This window comes from Pseudophryne corroboree, chromosome 5 (assembly GCF_028390025.1).
Source record: "Pseudophryne corroboree isolate aPseCor3 chromosome 5, aPseCor3.hap2, whole genome shotgun sequence".
Taxonomy (NCBI): Eukaryota; Metazoa; Chordata; class Amphibia; order Anura; family Myobatrachidae; genus Pseudophryne; species Pseudophryne corroboree.
The window spans coordinates 99,660,405-99,683,056 of record NC_086448.1 but is presented as its reverse complement, the minus strand read 5'-3'; the positions used below and the strand labels follow the sequence as shown (position 1 = coordinate 99,683,056).

Sequence of the window (22,652 nt, the reverse complement as noted above, 5' to 3'; positions counted from 1 at the left end):
AGGCTGTAGGAGGGAAGGATAGGGTTAGGCACTAGGGGGAGGGTTAGGCTGTAGGAGGGAAGGATAGCTCTAGGCACTAGGGGAAGGGTTAGGCTGTTGGAGGGGAGGATAGCTCTAGGCACTAGGGGGAGGTTTAAGCTGTAAGAGGGGAGGATAGGGTTAGGCACTAGGGGGAGGCTTAGGCTGTTGGAGGGGAGGATAGGGCTAGGCACTAGGGGGAGGGTTAGGCTGTTGGAGGGGAGGATAGCTCTAGGCACTAGGGGGAGGTTTAGGCTATAAGAGAAGAGGATAGGGCTAGGCACTAGGGGGAGGGTTAGGCTGTAGGAGGGAAGGATAGGGTTAGGCACTAGGGGGAGGGTTAGGCTGTTGGAGGGGAGGATAGGGTTAGGCACTAGGGGGAGGATTAGGCTGTAGGAGGGGAGGATAGGGTTAGGCACTAGGGGGAGGATTAGGCTGTAGGAGGGGAGGATAGCGCTAGGCACTAGGGGGAGGATTAGGCTGTAGGAGGGGAGGACAGGGATAGGCACTAGGGGGAGTGTGGACTGTAAGAGGGGAGGATAGGGTTAGGCACTAGGGGGAGGGTTAGGCTGTATGAGGGGAGGATAGCGCTAGGCACTAGGGGGAGGGTTAGACTGTAGGAGGGGAGGATAGGGTTAGGCACTAGGGGGAGGGTTAGACTGTAGGAGGGGAGGATAGGGTTAGGCACTAGGGGGAGGGTTAGACTGTAGGAGGGGAGGATAGCGCTAGGCACTAGGGGGAGGGTTAGACTGTAGGAGGGGAGGATAGGGTTAGGCACAAGGGGGAGGGTTAGACTGTAGGAGGGGAGGATAGGGCTAGGCACTAGGGGGAGGGTTAGGCTGTAGAAGGGGAGGATAGGGTTAGGCACTAGGGGGAGGGTTAGGCTGTTGGAGGGAAGGATAGGGTTAGGCACTAGGGGGAGGGTTAGGCTGTAAGATTGGAGGATAGGGTTAGGCACTAGGGGGAGGGTTAGGCTGTTGGAGGGAAGGATAGGGTTAGGCACTAGGGGGAGGGTTAGGCTGTAAGATTGGAGGATAGGGTTAGGCACTAGGGGGAGGGTTAGGCTGTTGGAGGGGAGGATAGGGTTAGGCACTAGGGGGAGAGTTAGGCTGTAAGAGGGGATGATAGGGTTAGGCAATAGGGGGAGGGTTAGACTGTAAGAGGGGAGGATAGGGTTAGGCACTAGGGGGAGGGTTAGGCTGTTGGAGGGAAGGATAGGGTTAGGCACTAGGGGAAGGGTTAGGCTGTTGGAGGGGAGGATAGGGTTAGGCACTAGGGGGAGGGTTAGGCTGTTGGAGGGAAGGATAGGGTTAGGCACTAGGGGAAGGGTTAGGCTGTTGGAGGGGAGGATAGGGTTAGGCACTAGGGGGAGAGTTAAGCTGTAAGAGGGGAGGATAGGGTTAGGCACTAGGGGGAGGGTTAGGCTGTTGGAGGGGAGGATAGGGTTAGGCACTAGGGGGAGGGAAGGCTGTATGAGGGGAGGATAGGGCTAGGCACTAGGGGGAGGGTTAGGCTGTTGGAGGGGAGGATAGGGCTAGGCACTAGGGGGAGGATTAGGCTGTAGGAGGGAAGGATAGGGTTAGGCACTAGGGGGAGGGTTAGGCTGTAGGAGGGTAGGATAGCTCTAGGCACTAGGGGGAGGTTTAAGCTGTAAGAGGGGAGGATAGGGTTAGGCACTAGGGGGAGGCTTAGGCTGTTGGAGGGGAGGATAGGGCTAGGCACTAGGGGGAGGGTTAGGCTGTTGGAGGGGAGGATAGCTCTAGGCACTAGGGGGAGGTTTAGGCTATAAGAGGGGAGGATAGGGCTAGGCACTAGGGGGAGGGTTTGGCTGTAGGAGGGAAGGATAGGGTTAGGCACTAGGGGGAGGGTTAGGCTGTTGGAGGGGAGGATAGGGTTAGGCACTAGGGGGAGGATTAGGCTGTAGGAGGGGAGGATAGCGCTAGGCACTAGGGGGAGGATTAGGCTGTAGGAGGGGAGGACAGGGATAGGCACTAGGGGGAGTGTAGACTGTAAGAGGGGAGGATAGGGTTAGGCACTAGGGGGAGGGTTAGGCTGTATGAGGGGAGGATAGCGCTAGGCACTAGGGGGAGGGTTAGACTGTAGGAGGGGAGGATAGGGTTAGGCACTAGGGGGAGGGTTAGACTGTAGGAGGGGAGGATAGGGTTAGGCACTAGGGGGAGGGTTAGACTGTAGGAGGGGAGGATAGCGCTAGGCACTAGGGGGAGGGTTAGACTGTAGGAGGGGAGGATAGGGTTAGGCACAAGGGGGAGGGTTAGACTGTAGGAGGGGAGGATAGGGCTAGGCACTAGGGGGAGGGTTAGGCTGTAGAAGGGGAGGATAGGGTTAGGCACTAGGGGGAGGGTTAGGCTGTTGGAGGGAAGGATAGTGTTAGGCACTAGGGGGAGGGTTAGGCTGTAAGATTGGAGGATAGGGTTAGGCACTAGGGGGAGGGTTAGGCTGTTGGAGGGGAGGATAGGGTTAGGCACTAGGGGGAGAGTTAGGCTGTAAGAGGGGATGATAGGGTTAGGCAATAGGGGGAGGGTTAGACTGTAAGAGGGGAGGATAGGGTTAGGCACTAGGGGGAGGGTTAGGCTGTTGGAGAGAAGGATAGGGTTAGGCACTAGGGGAAGGGTTAGGCTGTTGGAGGGGAGGATAGGGTTAGGCACTAGGGGGAGGGTTAGGCTGTTGGAGGGAAGGATAGGGTTAGGCACTAGGGGAAGGGTTAGGCTGTTGGAGGGGAGGATAGGGTTAGGCACTAGGGGGAGAGTTAAGCTGTAAGAGGGGAGGATAGGGTTAGGCACTAGGGGGAGGGTTAGGCTGTTGGAGGGGAGGATAGGGTTAGGCACTAGGGGGAGGGAAGGCTGTATGAGGGGAGGATAGGGCTAGGCACTAGGGGGAGGGTTAGGCTGTTGGAGGGGAGGATAGGGCTAGGCACTAGGGGGAGGATTAGGCTGTAGGAGGGAAGGATAGGGTTAGGCACTAGGGGGAGGGTTAGGCTGTAGGAGGGTAGGATAGCTCTAGGCACTAGGGGGAGGTTTAAGCTGTAAGAGGGGAGGATAGGGTTAGGCACTAGGGGGAGGCTTAGGCTGTTGGAGGGGAGGATAGGGCTAGGCACTAGGGGGAGGGTTAGGCTGTTGGAGGGGAGGATAGCTCTAGGCACTAGGGGGAGGTTTAGGCTATAAGAGGGAAGGATAGGGCTAGGCACTAGGGGGAGGGTTAGGCTGTAGGAGGGAAGGATAGGGTTAGGCACTAGGGGGAGGGTTAGGCTGTTGGAGGGGAGGATAGGGTTAGGCACTAGGGGGAGGATTAGGCTGTAGGAGGGGAGGATAGCGCTAGGCACTAGGGGGAGGATTAGGCTGTAGGAGGGGAGGATAGGGATAGGCACTTGGGGGAGTGTAGACTGTAAGAGGGGAGGATAGGGTTAGGCACTAGGGGGAGGGTTAGGCTGTATGAGGGGAGGATAGCGCTAGGCACTAGGGGGAGGGTTAGACTGTAGGAGGGGAGGATAGGGTTAGGCACTAGGGGGAGGGTTAGACTGTAGGAGGGGAGGATAGGGTTAGGCACTAGGGGGAGGGTTAGACTGTAGGAGGGGAGGATAGCGCTAGGCACTAGGGGGAGGGTTAGACTGTAGGAGGGGAGGATAGGGTTAGGCACTAGGGGGAGGGTTAGACTGTAGGAGGGGAGGATAGGGTTAGGCACTAGGGGGAGTGTTAGACTGTAGGAGGGGAGGATAGGGCTAGGCACTAGGGGGAGGGTTAGGCTGTAGAAGGGGAGGATAGGGTTAGGCACTAGGGGGAGGGTTAGGCTGTTGGAGGGAAGGATAGGGTTAGGCACTAGGGGGAGGGTTAGGCTGTAAGATTGGAGGATAGGGTTAGGCACTAGGGGGAAGGTTAGGCTGTTGGAGGGAAGGATAGGGTTAGGCACTAGGGGGAGGGTTAGGCTGTTGGAGGGGAGGATAGGGTTAGGCACTAGGGGGAGAGTTAGGCTGTAAGAGGGGAGGATAGGGTTAGGCACTAGGGGGAGGGTTAGGCTGTTGGAGGGGAGGATAGGGTTAGACACTTGTGGGAGGTTTAGGCTGTTGGAGGGGAGGATAGGGTTAGGCACTAGGGGGAGGGTTAGGCTGTTGGAGGGGAGGATAGGGTTAGGCACTAGGGGGAGAGTTAGGCTGTAAGAGGGGAGGATAGTGTTAGGCACTAGGGGGAGGGTTAGGCTGTAGGAGGGGAGGATAGGGTTAGGCACTAGGGGGAGGGTTAGGCTGTATGAGGGGAGGATAGGGCTAGGCACTAGGGGAAGGGTTAGGCTGTTGGAGGGGAGGATAGGGTTAGGCACTAGGGGGAGAGTTAGGCTGTAAGAGGGGAGGATAGTGTTAGGCACTAGGGGGAGGGTTAGGCTGTAGGAGGGGAGGATAGGGTTAGGCACTAGGGGGAGGGTTAGGCTGTAGGAGGGAAGGATAGGGTTAGGCACTAGGGGGAGGGTTAGGCTGTAGGAGGGAAGGATAGGGCTAGGCACTAGGGGGAGGATTAGGCTGTAAGAGGGGAGGATAGGGCTAGGCACTAGGGGGAGGATTAGGCTGTAAGAGGGGAGGATAGGGTAAGGCACTAGGGGGGGGTTAGGCTGTATGAGGGGAGGATAGCGCTAGGCACTAGGGGGAGGATTAGACTGTAGGAGGGAAGGATAGGGTTAGGCACTAGGGGGAGAGTTAGGCTGTAAGAGGGGAGGATAGGGTTAGGCACTAGGGGGAGGGAGGATAGGGTTAGGCACTAGGGGGAGGGTTAGGCTGTATGAGGGGAGGATAGGGCTAGGCACTAGGGGGAGGGTTAGGCTGTTGGAGGGGAGGATAGCTCTAGGCACTAGGGGGAGGTTTAGGCTGTAAGAGGGGAGGATAGGGCTAGGCACTAGGAGGAGGATTAGGCTGTAGGAGGGGAGGATAGGGTTAGGCACTAGGGGGAGAGTTAGGCTGTAAGAGGGGAGGATAGGGTTAGGCACTAGGGGGAGGGTTAGACTGTAGGAGGGGAGGATAGGGTTAGGCACTAGGGGGAGGTTTAGGCTGTTGGAGGGGAGGATAGCTCTAGGCACTAGGGGGAGGTTTAGGCTATAAGAGGGGAGGATAGGGCTAGGCACTAGGGGGAGGGTTAGGCTGTAGGAGGGAAGGATAGGGTTAGGCACTAGGGGGAGGGTTAGGCTGTTGGAGGGGAGGATAGGGTTAGGCACTAGGGGGAGGATTAGGCTGTAGGAGGGGAGGATAGCGCTAGGCACTAGGGGGAGGATTAGGCTGTAGGAGGGGAGGATAGGGATAGGCACTTGGGGGAGTGTAGACTGTAAGAGGGGAGGATAGGGTTAGGCACTAGGGGGAGGGTTAGGCTGTATGAGGGGAGGATAGCGCTAGGCACTAGGGGGAGGGTTAGACTGTAGGAGGGGAGGATAGGGTTAGGCACTAGGGGGAGGGTTAGACTGTAGGAGGGGAGGATAGGGTTAGGCACTAGGGGGAGGGTTAGACTGTAGGAGGGGAGGATAGCGCTAGGCACTAGGGGGAGGGTTAGACTGTAGGAGGGGAGGATAGGGTTAGGCACTAGGGGGAGGGTTAGACTGTAGGAGGGGAGGATAGGGTTAGGCACTAGGGGGAGTGTTAGACTGTAGGAGGGGAGGATACGGCTAGGCACTAGGGGGAGGGTTAGGCTGTAGAAGGGGAGGATAGGGTTAGGCACTAGGGGGAGGGTTAGGCTGTTGGAGGGAAGGATAGGGTTAGGCACTAGGGGGAGGGTTAGGCTGTAAGATTGGAGGATAGGGTTAGGCACTAGGGGGAAGGTTAGGCTGTTGGAGGGAAGGATAGGGTTAGGCACTAGGGGGAGGGTTAGGCTGTTGGAGGGGAGGATAGGGTTAGGCACTAGGGGGAGAGTTAGGCTGTAAGAGGGGAGGATAGGGTTAGGCACTAGGGGGAGGGTTAGGCTGTTGGAGGGGAGGATAGGGTTAGACACTTGTGGGAGGTTTAGGCTGTTGGAGGGGAGGATAGGGTTAGGCACTAGGGGGAGGGTTAGGCTGTTGGAGGGGAGGATAGGGTTAGGCACTAGGGGGAGAGTTAGGCTGTAAGAGGGGAGGATAGTGTTAGGCACTAGGGGGAGGGTTAGGCTGTAGGAGGGGAGGATAGGGTTAGGCACTAGGGGGAGGGTTAGGCTGTATGAGGGGAGGATAGGGCTAGGCACTAGGGGAAGGGTTAGGCTGTTGGAGGGGAGGATAGGGTTAGGCACTAGGGGGAGAGTTAGGCTGTAAGAGGGGAGGATAGTGTTAGGCACTAGGGGGAGGGTTAGGCTGTAGGAGGGGAGGATAGGGTTAGGCACTAGGGGGAGGGTTAGGCTGTAGGAGGGAAGGATAGGGTTAGGCACTAGGGGGAGGGTTAGGCTGTAGGAGGGAAGGATAGGGCTAGGCACTAGGGGGAGGATTAGGCTGTAAGAGGGGAGGATAGGGCTAGGCACTAGGGGGAGGATTAGGCTGTAAGAGGGGAGGATAGGGTAAGGCACTAGGGGGGGGTTAGGCTGTATGAGGGGAGGATAGCGCTAGGCACTAGGGGGAGGATTAGACTGTAGGAGGGAAGGATAGGGTTAGGCACTAGGGGGAGAGTTAGGCTGTAAGAGGGGAGGATAGGGTTAGGCACTAGGGGGAGGGAGGATAGGGTTAGGCACTAGGGGGAGGGTTAGGCTGTATGAGGGGAGGATAGGTCTAGGCACTAGGGGGAGGGTTAGGCTGTTGGAGGGGAGGATAGCTCTAGGCACTAGGGGGAGGTTTAGGCTGTAAGAGGGGAGGATAGGGCTAGGCACTAGGAGGAGGATTAGGCTGTAGGAGGGGAGGATAGGGTTAGGCACTAGGGGGAGAGTTAGGCTGTAAGAGGGGAGGATAGGGTTAGGCACTAGGGGGAGGGTTAGACTGTAGGAGGGGAGGATAGGGTTAGGCACTAGGGGGAGGGTTAGACTGTAGGAGGGTAGGATAGCGCTAGGCACTAGGGGGAGGGTTAGACTGTAGGAGGGGAGGATAGGGTTAGGCACTAGGGGGAGGGTTAGACTGTAGGAGGGGAGGATAGGGTTAGGCACTAGGGGGAGGGTTAGACTGTAGGAGGGGAGGATAGGGCTAGGCACTAGGGGGAGGGTTAGGCTGTAGAAGGGGAGGATAGGGTTAGGCACTAGGGGGAGGGTTAGGCTGTTGGAGGGAAGGATAGGGTTAGGCACTAGGGGGAGGGTTAGGCTGTAAGATTGGAGGATAGGGTTAGGCACTAGGGGGAGGGTTAGGCTGTTGGAGGGGAGGATAGGGTTAGGCACTAGGGGGAGAGTTAGGCTGTAAGAGGGGATGATAGGGTTAGGCACTAGGGGGAGGGTTAGACTGTAATAGGGGAGGATAGGGTTAGGCACTAGGGGGAGGGTTAGGCTGTTGGAGGGAAGGATAGGGTTAGGCACTAGGGGAAGGGTTAGGCTGTTGGAGGGGAGGATAGGGTTAGGCACTAGGGGGAGGGTTAGGCTGTAAGAGGGGAGGATAGGGTTAGGCACTAGGGGGAGGGTTAGGCTGTTGGAGGGAAGGATAGGGTTAGGCACTAGGGGAAGGGTTAGGCTGTTGGAGGGGAGGGTAGGGTTAGGCACTAGGGGGAGAGTTAAGCTGTAAGAGGGGAGGATAGGGTTAGGCACTAGGGGGAGGGTTAGGCTGTACGAGGGGAGGATAGGGATAGGCACTAGGGGGAGGGAAGGCTGTATGAGGGGAGGATAGGGCTAGGCACTAGGGGGAGGGTTAGGCTGTTGGAGGGGAGGATAGGGCTAGGCACTAGGGGGAGGATTAGGCTGTAGGAGGGAAGGATAGGGTTAGGCACTAGGGGGAGGGTTAGGATGTAGGAGGGAAGGATAGCTCTAGGCACTAGGGGAAGGGTTAGGCTGTTGGAGGGGAGGATAGGGCTAGGCACTAGAGGGAGGATTAGGCTATAGGAGGGTAGGATAGCTCTCGGCACTAGGGGGAGGTTTAAGCTGTAAGAGGGGAGGATAGGGTTAGGCACTAGGGGGAGGGTTAGGCTGTTGGAGGGGAGGATAGCGCTAGGCACTAGGGGGAGGTTTAGGCTATAAGAGGGGAGGATAGGGCTAGGCACTAGGGGGAGGGTTAGGCTGTAGGAGGGAAGGATAGGGTTAGGCACTAGGGGGAGGGTTAGGCTGTTGGAGGGGAGGATAGGGTTAGGCACTAGGGGGAGGATTAGGCTGTAGGAGGGGAGGATAGGGTTAGGCACTAGGGGGAGGATTAGGCTGTAGGAGGGGAGGATAGCGCTAGGCACTAGGGGGAGGATTAGGCTGTAGGAGGGGAGGATAGGGATAGGCACTAGGTAGAGTGTAGACTGTAAGAGGGGAGGATAGGGTTAGGCACTAGGGGGAGGGTTAGGCTGTATGAGGGGAGGATAGCGCTAGGCACTAGGGGGAGGGTTAGACTGTAGGAGGGGAGGATAGGGTTAGGCACTAGGGGGAGGGTTAGACTGTAGGAGGGGAGGATAGGGTTAGGCACTAGGGGGAGGGTTAGACTGTAGGAGGGGAGGATAGCGCTAGGCACTAGGGGGAGGGTTAGACTGTAGGAGGGGAGGATAGGGTTAGGCACTAGGGGGAGGGTTAGACTGTAGGAGGGGAGGATAGGGTTAGGCACTAGGGGGAGGGTTAGGCTGTTGGAGGGAAGGATAGGGTTAGGCACTAGGGGGAGGGTTAGGCTGTAAGATTGGAGGATAGGGTTAGGCACTAGGGGGAGGGTTAGGCTGTTGGAGGGGAGGATAGGGTTAGGCACTAGGGGGAGAGTTAGGCTGTAAGAGGGGATGATAGGGTTAGGCAATAGGGGGAGGGTTAGACTGTAAGAGGGGAGGATAGGGTTAGGCACTAGGGGGAGGGTTAGGCTGTTGGAGGGAAGGATAGGGTTAGGCACTAGGGGAAGGGTTAGGCTGTTGGAGGGGAGGATAGGGTTAGGCACTAGGGGGAGGGTTAAGCTGTTGGAGGGAAGGATAGGGTTAGGCACTAGGGGAAGGGTTAGGCTGTTGGAGGGGAGGATAGGGTTAGGCACTAGGGGGAGAGTTAAGCTGTAAAAGGGGAGGATAGGGTTAGGCACTAGGGGGAGGGTTAGGCTGTTGGAGGGGAGGATAGGGTTAGGCACTAGGGGGAGGGAAGGCTGTATGAGGGGAGGATAGGGCTAGGCACTAGGGGGAGGGTTAGGCTGTTGGAGGGGAGGATAGGGCTAGGCACTAGGGGGAGGATTATGCTGTAGGAGGGAAGGAAAGGGTTAGGCACTAGGGGGAGGGTTAGGCTGTAGGAGGGTAGGATAGCTCTAGGCACTAGGGGGAGGTTTAAGCTGTAAGAGGGGAGGATAGGGTTAGGCACTAGGGGGAGGCTTAGGCTGTTGGAGGGGAGGATAGGGCTAGGCACTAGGGGGAGGGTTAGGCTGTTGGAGGGGAGGATAGCTCTAGGCACTAGGGGGAGGTTTAGGCTATAAGAGGGGAGGATAGGGCTAGGCACTAGGGGGAGGGTTAGGCTGTTGGAGGGGAGGATAGGGTTAGGCACTAGGGGGAGGATTTAGGCTGTAGGAGGGGAGGATAGCGCTAGGCACTAGGGGGAGGATTAGGCTGTAGGAGGGGAGGATAGGGATAGGCACTTGGGGGAGTGTAGACTGTAAGAGGGGAGGATAGGGTTAGGCACTAGGGGGAGGGTTAGGCTGTATGAGGGGAGGATAGCGCTAGGCACTAGGGGGAGGGTTAGACTGTAGGAGGGGAGGATAGGGTTAGGCACTAGGGGGAGGGTTAGACTGTAGGAGGGGAGGATAGGGCTAGGCACTAGGGGGAGGGTTAGACTGTAGGAGGGGAGGATAGGGTTAGGCACTAGGGGGAGGGTTAGACTGTAGGAGGGGAGGATAGGGTTAGGCACTAGGGGGAGTGTTAGACTGTAGGAGGGGAGGATAGGGCTAGGCACTAGGGGGAGGGTTAGGCTGTAGGAGGGGAGGATAGGGTTAGGCACTAGGGGGAGGGTTAGGCTGTTGGAGGGAAGGATAGGGTTAGGCACTAGGGGGAGGGTTAGGCTGTAAGATTGGAGGATAGGGTTAGGCACTAGGGGGAAGGTTAGGCTGTTGGAGGGAAGGATAGGGTTAGGCACTAGGGGGAGGGTTAGGCTGTTGGAGGGGAGGATAGGGTAAGGCACTAGGGGGAGAGTTAGGCTGTAAGAGGGGAGGATAGGGTTAGGCACTAGGGGGAGGGTTAGGCTGTTGGAGGGGAGGATAGGGTTAGACACTTGTGGGAGGTTTAGGCTGTTGGAGGGGAGGATAGGGTTAGGCACTAGGGGGAGGGTTAGGCTGTTGGAGGGGAGGATAGGGTTAGGCACTAGGGGGAGAGTTAGGCTGTAAGAGGGGAGGATAGTGTTAGGCACTAGGGGGAGGGTTAGGCTGTAGGAGGGGAGGATAGGGTTAGGCACTAGGGGGAGGGTTAGGCTGTATGAGGGGAGGTTAGGGCTAGGCACTAGGGGAAGGGTTAGGCTGTTGGAGGGGAGGATAGGGTTAGGCACTAGGGGGAGAGTTAGGCTGTAAGAGGGGAGGATAGTGTTAGGCACTAGGGGGAGGGTTAGGCTGTAGGAGGGGAGGATAGGGTTAGGCACTAGGGGGAGGGTTAGGCTGTAGGAGGGAAGGATAGGGTTAGGCACTAGGGGGAGGGTTAGGCTGTAGGAGGGAAGGATAGGGCTAGGCACTAGGGGGAGGATTAGGCTGTAAGAGGGGAGGATAGGGCTAGGCACTAGGGGGAGGATTAGGCTGTAAGAGGGGAGGATAGGGTAAGGCACTAGGGGGGGGGGTTAGGCTGTATGAGAAGAGGATAGCGCTAGGCACTAGGGGGAGGATTAGACTGTAGGAGGGAAGGATAGGGTTAGGCCCTAGGGGGAGAGTTAGGCTGTAAGAGGGGAGGATAGGGTTAGGCACTAGGGGGAGGGAGGATAGGGTTAGGCACTAGGGGGAGGGTTAGGCTGTATGAGGGGAGGATAGGGCTAGGCACTAGGGGGAGGGTTAGGCTGTTGGAGGGGAGGATAGCTCTAGGCACTAGGGGGAGGTTTAGGCTGTAAGAGGGGAGGATAGGGCTAGGCACTAGGGGGAGGATTAGGCTGTAGGAGGGGAGGATAGGGTTAGGCACTAGGGGGAGAGTTAGGCTGTAAGAGGGGAGGATAGGGTTAGGCACTAGGGGAGGGTTAGACTGTAGGAGGGGAGGATAGGGTTAGGCACTAGGGGGAGGGTTAGACTGTAGGAGGGTAGGATAGCGCTAGGCACTAGGGGGAGGGTTAGACTGTAGGAGGGGAGGATAGGGTTAGGCACTAGGGGGAGGGTTAGACTGTAGGAGGGGAGGATAGGGTTAGGCACTAGGGGGAGGGTTAGACTGTAGGAGGGGAGGATAGGGCTAGGCACTAGGGGGAGGGTTAGGCTGTAGAAGGGGAGGATAGGGTTGGGCACTAGGGGGAGGGTTAGGCTGTTGGAGGGAAGGATAGGGTTAGGCACTAGGGGGAGGGTTAGGCTGTAAGATTGGAGGATAGGGTTAGGCACTAGGGGGAGGGTTAGGCTGTTGGAGGGGAGGATAGGGTTAGGCACTAGGGGGAGAGTTTGGCTGTAAGAGGGGATGATAGGGTTAGGCACTAGGGGGAGGGTTAGACTGTAATAGGGGAGGATAGGGTTAGGCACTAGGGGGAGGGTTAGGCTGTTGGAGGGAAGGATAGGGTTAGGCACTAGGGGAAGGGTTAGGCTGTTGGAGGGGAGGATAGGGTTAGGCACTAGGGGGAGGGTTAGGCTGTAAGAGGGGAGGATAGGGTTAGGCACTAGGGGGAGGGTTAGGCTGTTGGAGGGAAGGATAGGGTTAGGCACTAGGGGAAGGGTTAGGCTGTTGGAGGGGAGGGTAGGGTTAGGCACTAGGGGGAGAGTTAAGCTGTAAGAGGGGAGGATAGGGTTAGGCACTAGGGGGAGGGAAGGCTGTATGAGGGGAGGATAGGGCTAGGCACTAGGGGGAGGGTTAGGCTGTTGGAGGGGAGGATAGGGTTAGGCACTAGGGGGAGGATTAGGCTGTAGGAGGGGAGGATAGCGCTAGGCACTAGGGGGAGGATTAGGCTGTAGGAGGGGAGGATAGGGATAGGCACTAGGTAGAGTGTAGACTGTAAGAGGGGAGGATAGGGTTAGGCACTAGGGGGAGGGTTAGGCTGTATGAGGGGAGGATAGCGCTAGGCACTAGGGGGAGGGTTAGACTGTAGGAGGGGAGGATAGGGTTAGGCACTAGGGGGAGGGTTAGACTGTAGGAGGGGAGGATAGGGTTAGGCACTAGGGGGAGGGTTAGACTGTAGGAGGGGAGGATAGCGCTAGGCACTAGGGGGAGGGTTAGACTGTAGGAGGGGAGGATAGGGTTAGGCACTAGGGGGAGGGTTAGACTGTAGGAGGGGAGGATAGGGTTAGGCACTAGGGGGAGGGTTAGGCTGTTGGAGGGAAGGATAGGGTTAGGCACTAGGGGGAGGGTTAGGCTGTAAGATTGGAGGATAGGGTTAGGCACTAGGGGGAGGGTTAGGCTGTATGAGGGGAGGATAGGGCTAGGCACTAGGGGGAGGGTTAGGCTGTTGGAGGGGAGGATAGCTCTAGGCACTAGGGTGAGGTTTAGGCTGTAAGAGGGGAGGATAGGGCTAGGCACTAGGGGGAGGATTAGGCTGTAGGAGGGGAGGATAGGGTTAGGCACTAGGGGGAGAGTTAGGCTGTAAGAGGGGAGGATAGGGCTAGGCACTAAGGGGAGGGTTAGGCTGTAGGAGGGAAGGATAGGGCTAGGCACTAGGGGGAGGATTAGGCTGTAAGAGGGGAGTATAGGGCTAGGCACTAGGGGGAGGATTAGGCTGTAGGAGGGGAGGATAGGGTTAGACACTAGAGGGAGGTTTAGGCTGTAAGAGGGGAGGATAGGGCTAGGCACTAGGGGGAGGGTTAGGCTGTAGGAGGGAAGGATAGGGCTAGGCACTAGGGGGAGGGTTAGGCTGTAGGAGGGGAGGATAGGGTTAGACACTAGTGGGAGGTTTAGGCTGTAAAAGGGGAGGATAGGGCTAGGCACTAGGGGGAGGGTTAGGCTGTAGGAGGGAAGGATAGGGCTAGGCACTAGGGGGAGGGTTATGCTGTTGGAGGGGAGGATAGGGCTAGGCATTAGGGGGAGGATTAGGCTGTAGGAGGGAAGGATATGGTTAGGCACTAGGGGGAGGGTTAGGCTGTAGGAGGGAAGGATAGGGCTAGGCACTAGGGGGAGGTTTAGGCTGTAAGAGGGGAGGATAGGGCTAGGCACTAGGGGGAGGATTAGGCTGTAAGAGGGGAGGATAGGGTAAGGCACTAGGGGGAGGGTTAGGCTGTATGAGGGGAGGATAGCGCTAGGCACTAGGGGGAGGGTTAGACTGTAGGAGGGAAGGATAGGGTTAGGCACTAGGGGGAGAGTTAGGCTGTAAGAGGGGAGGATAGGGTTAGGCACTAGGGGGAGGGTTAGGCTGTTGGAGGGGAGGATAGGGTTAGGCACTAGGGGGAGGGTTAGGCTGTATGAGGGGAGGATAGGGCTAGGCACTAGGGGGAGGGTTAGGCTGTTGGAGGGGAGGATAGCTCTAGGAACTAGGGGGAGGTTTAGGCTGTAAGAGGGAAGGATAGGGTTAGGCACTAGGGGGAGGGTTAGGCTGTAGGAGGGAAGGATAGGGTTAGACACTAGCGGGAGGTTTAGGCTGTAAGAGTGGAGGATAGGGTTAGGCACTAGGGGGAGGTTTAGGCTGTAGGAGGGAAGGATAGGGTTAGGCACTAGGGGGAGGGTTAGACTGTAGGAGGGGAGGATAGGGTTAGGCACTAGGGGGAGGGTTAGACTGTAGGAGGGGAGGATAGGGCTAGGCACTAGGGGGAGGGTTAGGCGGTAGAAGGGGAGGATAGGGTTAGGCACTAGGGGGAGGGTTAGGCTGTTGGAGGGAAGGATAGGGTTAGGCACTAGGGGGAGGGTTAGGCTGTAAGATTGGAGGATAGGGTTAGGCACTAGGGGGAGGGTTAGGCTGTTGGAGGGGAGGATAGGGTTAGGCACTAGGGGGAGAGTTAGGCTGTAAGAGGGGATGATAGGGTTAGGCACTAGGGGGAGGGTTAGACTGTAATAGGGGAGGATAGGGTTAGGCACTAGGGGGAGGGTTAGGCTGTTGGAGGGAAGGATAGGGTTAGGCACTAGGGGAAGGGTTAGGCTGTTGGAGGGGAGGATAGGGTTAGGCACTAGGGGGAGGGTTAGGCTGTAAGAGGGGAGGATAGGGTTAGGCACTAGGGGGAGGGTTAGGCTGTTGGAGGGAAGGATAGGGTTAGGCACTAGGGGAAGGGTTAGGCTGTTGGAGGGGAGGGTAGGGTTAGGCACTAGGGGGAGAGTTAAGCTGTAAGAGGGGAGGATAGGGTTAGGCACTAGGGGGAGGGTTAGGCTGTACGAGGGGAGGATAGGGTTAGGCACTAGGGGGAGGGAAGGCTGTATGAGGGGAGGATAGGGCTAGGCACTAGGGGGAGGGTTAGGCTGTTGGAGGGGAGGATAGGGCTAGGCACTAGGGGGAGGATTAGGCTGTAGGAGGGAAGGATAGGGTTAGGCACTAGGGGGAGGGTTAGGATGTAGGAGGGAAGGATAGCTCTAGGCACTAGGGGAAGGGTTAGGCTGTTGGAGGGGAGGATAGGGCTAGGCACTAGAGGGAGGATTAGGCTATAGGAGGGTAGGATAGCTCTAGGCACTAGGGGGAGGTTTAAGCTGTAAGAGGGGAGGATAGGGTTAGGCACTAGGGGGAGGCTTAGGCTGTTGGAGGGGAGGATAGGGCTAGGCACTAGGGGGAGGGTTAGGCTGTTGGAGGGTAGGATAGCTCTAGGCACTAGGGGGAGGTTTAGGCTATAAGAGGGGAGGATAGGGCTAGGCACTAGGGGGAGGGTTAGGTTGTAGGAGGGAAGGATAGGGTTAGGCACTAGGGGGAGGGTTAGGCTGTTGGAGGGGAGGATAGGGTTAGGCACTAGGGGGAGGATTAGGCTGTAGGAGGGGAGGATAGGGTTAGGCACTAGGGGGAGGATTAGGCTGTAGGAGGGGAGGATAGCGCTAGGCACTAGGGGGAGGATTAGGCTGTAGGAGGGGAGGATAAGGATAGGCACTAGGGGGAGTGTAGACTGTAAGAGGGGAGGATAGGGTTAGGCACTAGGGGGAGGGTTAGGCTGTATGAGGGGAGGATAGCGCTAGGCACTAGGGGGAGGGTTAGACTGTAGGAGGGGAGGATAGGGTTAGGCACTAGGGGGAGGGTTAGACTGTAGGAGGGGAGGATAGGGTTAGGCACTAGGGGGAGGGTTAGACTGTAGGAGGGGAGGATAGCGCTAGGCACTAGGGGGAGGGTTAGACTGTAGGAGGGGAGGATAGGGTTAGGCACTAGGGGGAGGGTTAGACTGTAGGAGGGGAGGATAGGGTTAGGCACTAGGGGGAGGGTTAGGCTGTTGGAGGGAAGGATAGGGTTAGGCACTAGGGGGAGGGTTAGGCTGTAAGATTGGAGGATAGGGTTAGGCACTAGGGGGAGGGTTAGGCTGTTGGAGGGAAGGATAGGGTTAGGCACTAGGGGGAGGGTTAGGCTGTTGGAGGTGAGGATAAGGTTAGGCACTAGGGGGAGAGTTAGGCTGTAAGAGGGGAGGATAGGGTTAGGCACTAGGGGGAGGGTTAGGCTGTTGGAGGGGAGGATAGTGTTAGACACTAGTGGGAGGTTTAGGCTGTTGGAGGGGAGGATAGGGTTAGGCACTAGGGGGAGGGTTAGGCTGTTGGAGGGGAGGATAGGGTTAGGCACTAGGGGGAGAGTTAGGCTGTAAGAGGGGAGGATAGTGTTAGGCACTAGGGGGAGGGTTAGGCTGTAGGGGGGGAGGATAGGGTTAGGCACTAGGGGGAGGGTTAGGCTGTATGAGGGGAGGATAGGGCTAGGCACTAGGGGGAGGGTTAGGCTGTTGGAGGGGAGGATAGGGCTAGGCACTAGGGGGAGGATTAGGCTGTAGGAGGGAAGGATAGGGTTAGGCACTAGGGGGAGGGTTAGGCTGTAGGAGGGAAGGATAGGGCTAGGCACTAGGGGGAGTTTTAGGCTGTAAGAGGGGAGGATAGGGCTAGGCACTAGGGGGAGGATTAGGCTGTAAGAGGGGAGGATAGGGTAAGGCACTAGGGGGGGGTTAGGCTGTATGAGGGGAGGATAGCGCTAGGCACTAGGGGGAGGATTAGACTGTAGGAGGGAAGGATAGGGTTAGGCACTAGGGGGAGAGTTAGGCTGTAAGAGGGGAGGATAGGGTTAGGCACTAGGGGGAGGGAGGATAGGGTTAGGCACTAGGGGGAGGGTTAGGCTGTATGAGGGGAGGATAGGGCTAGGCACTAGGGGGAGGGTTAGGCTGTTGGAGGGGAGGATAGCTCTAGGCACTAGGGGGAGGTTTAGGCTGTAAGAGGGGAGGATAGGGCTAGGCACTAGGGGGAGGATTAGGCTGTAGGAGGGGAGGATAGGGTTAGGCACTAGGGGGAGAGTTAGGCTGTAAGAGGGGAGGATAGGGCTAGGCACTAAGGGGAGGGTTAGGCTGTAGGAGGGAAGGATAGGGCTAGGCACTAGGGGGAGGATTAGGCTGTAAGAGGTGAGTATAGGGCTAGGCACTAGGGGGAGGATTAGGCTGTAGGAGGGGAGGATAGGGTTAGACACTAGAGGGAGGTTTAGGCTGTAAGAGGGGAGGATAGGGCTAGGCACTAGGGGGAGGGTTAGGCTGTAGGAGGGAAGGATAGGGCTAGGCACTAGGGGGAGGGTTAGGCTGTAGGAGGGGAGGATAGGGTTAGACACTAGTGGGAGGTTTAGGCTGTAAGAGGGGAGGATAGGGCTAGGCACTAGGGGGAGGGTTAGGCTGTAGGAGGGAAGGATAGGGCTAGGCACTAGGGGGAGGGTTATGCTGTTGGAGGGGAGGATAGGGCTAGGCACTAGGGGGAGGATTAGGCTGTAGGAGGGAAGGATATGGTTAGGCACTAGGGGGAGGGTTAGGCTGTAGGAGGGAAGGATAGGGCTAGGCACTAGGGGGAGGTTTAGGCTGTAAGAGGGGAGGATAGGGCTAGGCACTAGGGGGAGGATTAGGCTGTAAGAGGGGAGGATAGGGTAAGGCACTAGGGGGAGGGTTAGGCTGTATGAGGGGAGGATAGCGCTAGGCACTAGGGGGAGGGTTAGACTGTAGGAGGGAAGGATAGGGTTAGGCACTAGGGGGAGAGTTAGGCTGTAAGAGGGGAGGATAGGGTTAGGCACTAGGGGGAGGGTTAGGCTGTTGGAGGGGAGGATAGGGTTAGGCACTAGGGGGAGGGTTAGGCTGTATGAGGGGAGGATAGGGCTAGGCACTAGGGGGAGGGTTAGGCTGTTGGAGGGGAGGATAGCTCTAGGCACTAGGGGGAGGTTTAGGCTGTAAGAGGGAAGGATAGGGTTAGGCACTAGGGGGAGGGTTAGGCTGTAGGAGGGAAGGATAGGGTTAGACACTAGCGGGAGGTTTAGGCTGTAAGAGGGGAGGATAGGGTTAGGCACTAGGGGGAGGTTTAGGCTGTAGGAGGGAAGGATAGGGTTAGGCACTAGGGGGAGGGTTAGGCTGTATGAGGGGAGGATAGCGCTAGGCACTAGGGGGAGGTTTAGACTGTAGGAGGGAAGGATAGGGCTAGGCACTAGGGGGAGGATTAGGCTGTAGGAGGGGAGGATAGGGTTAGGCACTAGGGGGAGGGTTAGGCTGTATGAGGGGAGGATAGCGCTAGGCACTAGGGGGAGGGTTAGACTGTAGGAGGGGAGGATAGGGCTAGGCACTAGGGGGAGGGTTAGACTGTAGGAGGGGAGGATAGGGCTAGGCACTAGGGGGAGGGTTAGGCTGTAGGAGGGGAGGATAGGGCTAGGCACTAGGGGGAGGGTTAGGCTGTAGGAGGGGAGGATAGGGTTAGGCACTAGGGGGAGGGTTAGGCTGTAAGAGGGGAGGATAGGGTTAGGCACTAGGGGGGGGGGGTTAGGCTGTAGGAGGGGAGGATAGCGCTAGGCACTAGGGGGAGAGTTAGGCTGTATGAGGGGAGGATAGGGCTAGGCACTAGAGGGAGGGTTAGGCTGTAGGAGGGGAGGATAGGGCTAGGCACTAGAGGGAGGGTTAGGCTGTATGAGGGGAGGATAGCGCTAGGCACTAGGGGGAGGGTTAGGCTGTATGAGGGGAGGATAGGGCTAGGCACTAGAGGGAGGGTTAGGCTGTAGGAGGGGAGGATAGGGCTAGGCACTAGAGGGAGGGTTAGGCTGTATGAGGGGAGGATAGGGCTAGGCACTAGAGGGAGGGTTAGGCTGTATGAGGGGAGGATAGGGTTATGCACTAGGGGAAAGGTTAGATTGCGGTGGAGGAGGTTAAAGTTAAGATGCGGGGGCTTAGGCTGCGGGACGGAAGGTTAAGGTGTGGGATGGGTAAGTTAGGGTCCACGAGCAGTCAGGTAAGCCAGGTTGGTGCAACATTACTCTGAATTTTGGCAATGGCCAGATTATCCCATCCACAGTAATGGCCAGCCATAGTGCCTGATGGACAGGAGCGATCTGAGAACGGAGATGGAGGTAAGCCTCTGAGTATGTATGCTTTGCATTACTGTGTATTACAGTATTTTGAGGTGTATTTCTATTTCTGTATATAACTATACTTTATTCTGTATGACTATATATAATCATTTATTTCTATACTTAACTGTATATGCTATGTATTGCTGTACTGTAGGGTGTGTAACTCTGTATTAATATATCTAACTGCATGTAAATGTATTTTACTAGTATTACTGGTATATCTATATATTCCTTTGTATAGCTGTATATTACCATTAATAGTGATGTGCTATGTATAGAACACCCTGTTCTTTGAGCCTATTTGCTGGCAGGTACCCGTCACATTATTTCACCAAGCTCTAGAAATCAACTGTACCGAAACCGCTGTCGTTGCTTCTGAAGACTAAGCCCCATGAGCACCACAGGCATGCTACAGAGACCGGTGAGGACCCAAGGCTGGGCTTTACTTATCTGCATGTCTTTTATTTTGTAGTAAATGTTCCGCCTGTCATAAAGAATTTCAGTAATATTTCCTTGATTGTAAGTAAGATTCTTCAGTAGAAGGCCATATTGCTAGAAGGGATGGGCACTCTCATACACAGAGATCTTTTACTAAGGGGGTCATTTACTAACCAGTGATAAAAGCGGAGAAGTGAGCCAGTGGAGAAGTGGCCCCATCAACCAATCAGCAGCTCTGTATAATTTTATAGTATGCAAATTATAGATGTTACTTCAGTGCTGATTGGTTGCCATGGGCAACTTCTCCACTGGCTCACTTCTCCACTCTTATCACTGCTTAGTAAATCTCCCCCTAACTCACATATTGCATCCACCAGTGAAAGAGCTCCCTGGTGATCAGACTTACTGGTTCTTTCCAAGAGCAGCTACGGGAAAATGTGAAGCAGCTGCTGGCAGGAGCCACAAGTCTGATCACCGGGAGCACTGTAAGCTATTACCGCACGTAATATCAGATTTAATACAATAATCTATAGCAGGACTGAAACTAGGATTGTCATCACCCGGGGCAAGGCAGTAATTTGCCCTCCCCCACAAAAAACAAACAAACACAAACAAACCCTGTCAGACTAAAATAATCAGATTATCAATAATTACGGAAAAAAAGGGGATACTATTGGACAATATTCCCCTATGTGTCCCCCGAATGCCCTATGCTACATATGCCCCCCTCCCCAGCAGCGTGTTCCAGTACATGCCCTCCCTGTGTTTCCCCATACATTGCACTATATAACTGCACTCTTTCATAACACTTCATCACTGCACTACATTCCCCTATCCACTGCACTACATACCCTATATGCTACACTAGATCACTACACTACATCCCCTTATATGCTACACTACATGCCCCTATATACTGCAATACATTACTACACTACTTAGCCTATATGGTACACTACATCACTACACTACATCCCACTATAAGCTACACCAAATCCCCCCATCTGGCAGGCAAAGTGGAGATTGATACTGCTAACTGGGAGCAGGGCTGTCTCTAGCCAATTTGGCTCCCAGTGCGAGATTTAAAAATGCGCCCCCCCCATGACATAAAAAAAATGTGCCCCCCACACACACACACCTAGATAAAAAAAAAACTTGCGCGCGCATTCGACAAGGGGGCGTGGCCTCATCTAAATGGGTGTGGCCTCGTCTGAAAAGACTACCTCACAATCCAGTTTTTGACCCTGCTCCAACAGATCACGACCACCACAGGAAAAAAAATTCTACCATATTAAGCCCCACACAGTAATGCCCCCTGCACCATATTATGCCACACACCGCAATGCCCTTGATACATTAAATCCCCACACTATGGCAGGCAAGAGTCCCCATTTCACACATTACGGCAGGTGTCCCCATTTTACACATTGAGAGAGAGGGAGAATACTTACAGACACGATTACCGCTCTTCGGCCCCCTCACCAGTCGCTCCTCGCGCCGGCCTTTCCCTCTTCCTAACTTAGATCCCCCTCTGTACTCCGCTCGGGGGGGGGGGGGGGGGGGGGTTCGCAGAGTGACGGGGTTGAGTCGTGACGTAACGATGCAACCGCGTCATTCCGTGAAACTCCGCCCCCCGTGCGGGTTACTCGGGGAGAAATAGAAGGGGGAAGCAGGGAGCCACAGTTAGTGCCGCGGCGGGCGCCCAGTGCGGTTGCACTGCTCGCCTGCCCCAAGAAACGGCCCTGACTGGGAGCACAGTGCCAATAATAAAGTCTGTCTTTAAACTCACCACAAAGTTGCTGTAGTGATACTCGGTGAGAGCTGGAGGTTGTCTCTAAGTTTTCACTGTGAAGTGGATAGCTAACAAAGTGAGTCTTTTATTTCTGTAACATTGGTGACTGCACCTGTTAACAATCACAAGCCTGGGGCAGCATGTCCTCCCTCTGGTGTGTAACCGGCAGCTTGTTATCGGTTGGTGCTGGGCAGGCAGCCGGGATCACAGCCTGTTGAAAAACACAGCACCAACAGCTCGCTTCTATAGCTTGCACAGTGCACTGCACACTAGTCGCAGCACTGCATGGCAAGGAAGAGAGTTCAAGACAGTAGCCGGCATAGGAAAGATCCCAGGTACTGAAGCTCACCCGCACAGCGTCGGAGCCAGCTGCGGGCAGACAGGTGGGTCTGAGACACTGCCGCGGGAGCCATCTGCTGTCTCACTGGAGCAGCACAGCACTGCTGGTAAACTCCCCCCCCAAAAAAATAAAATAAAAAAACCTGATCTCCTCGGTGCCCCCTTAAATTCTGCACCAGGTGCGCATGCCCCCTTAGCCCCCTAGTTGCGGCCCCGACAGCACAGTATATAGTATACTCACTATAATACCAGTGTATTAAAGTGGCTTCATTAAGAGGGGTATTGTTACATTCATAAAAGAACCCCTTTACATGGTTGTGAGGATACTAGGCTAATGTTTAGGTCTGTTTGCCCACTCAGTGCTACTGCTGGCTGGTCACCTGTACATGCCTTATGTGCCGCCTGAGTGTACCCAGAACAGAATTACATAAAGGAACACCTGGTACTGCACTTAGGGACCAAGGGGCTAATGGAGACCTGATCCCTCGCTAAGGTTTTTTTTTTGCAGTCCTGTGTTCGCCTAGTCGCCGCCCCTAGGGGAGTGTATTTTCGCTTTGCAAGTGTGTGAACGCATGTGTAGCAGAGCTGGGCAAACAGATTTTGTGCAGTGTCTGAGTAGCCCAGGACTTACTCAGCCGCTGCGAACACTTCAGCCTGTCCGGGACCGGAAATTGACGTCAGTTACCCTCCCTGCAAACGCATGGACACGCCTGCGGTTTTCCAAACACTCCCAGAAAACGGTCAGTTAACACCCACAAACGCCTTCTTTCTGTCAATCTCTTTGCGAACGGCCATGCGAACGGATCCTTCGCACAAACCCATCGCTGAGCGTGCGACCCACCTGCGTATTGCGGTGTATATGCATGCGCAGTTTAGACCTGATCGCCTGCTGTACGAAAACGCAGCCTAGCGATCAGGTCTGAATTAGCCCCCAAGCCTCCTGCTTTTGTCGGCCCAACAAAAAAAATGTAAGCCTGAAGAGGCTACATTATCCAGATAGGCGCAGCAGGTATTGCTTTCCAACTGGATTGGGTACCTGCTTAACGAAGATCGGCTACTTTGTCTTGCACCAAAATTTTCAAATGTCAGAAGTCACCCTGCCAAAGCAAGTCTCTGAATAGTCTGGCTAATAGTGGGAAATGACAAAGGACGCCCATTTGGTTGACTGTAAAGCATAATCCAGTTAAGTTCATGTCACGTCCCCGAGTTAACGCATGAGCATCTATTCAATTGAATGCAGCTGTGCAGCTGACTAGCACTTCACATATGCTATTCTTACTGACTGGCATGCATTTGGAAATCGTATCCACTATGCACGCAATTGTGCTATTTTAAATAAACGGTTTGAGGCGTGGTTGCGGCAAACTGTGCCCCGCCAAAGCTTCCAAAAGTTTGTCTATGCATGTCTGTGCAGTAATAGTGAATTAATATTTATTTACCACTAGAGG

The 22,652-nt window shown here is 55.7% G+C and overlaps 1 long non-coding RNA gene across 1 annotated transcript in view; it reads right to left on the bottom strand.

Annotated features, from left to right (window-relative positions):
- The window catches only part of LOC134928812 (uncharacterized), a 117,978-nt gene that overhangs the window by 46,061 nt on the left and 49,265 nt on the right, over positions 1–22,652 (bottom strand). The window lies entirely within an intron of this gene.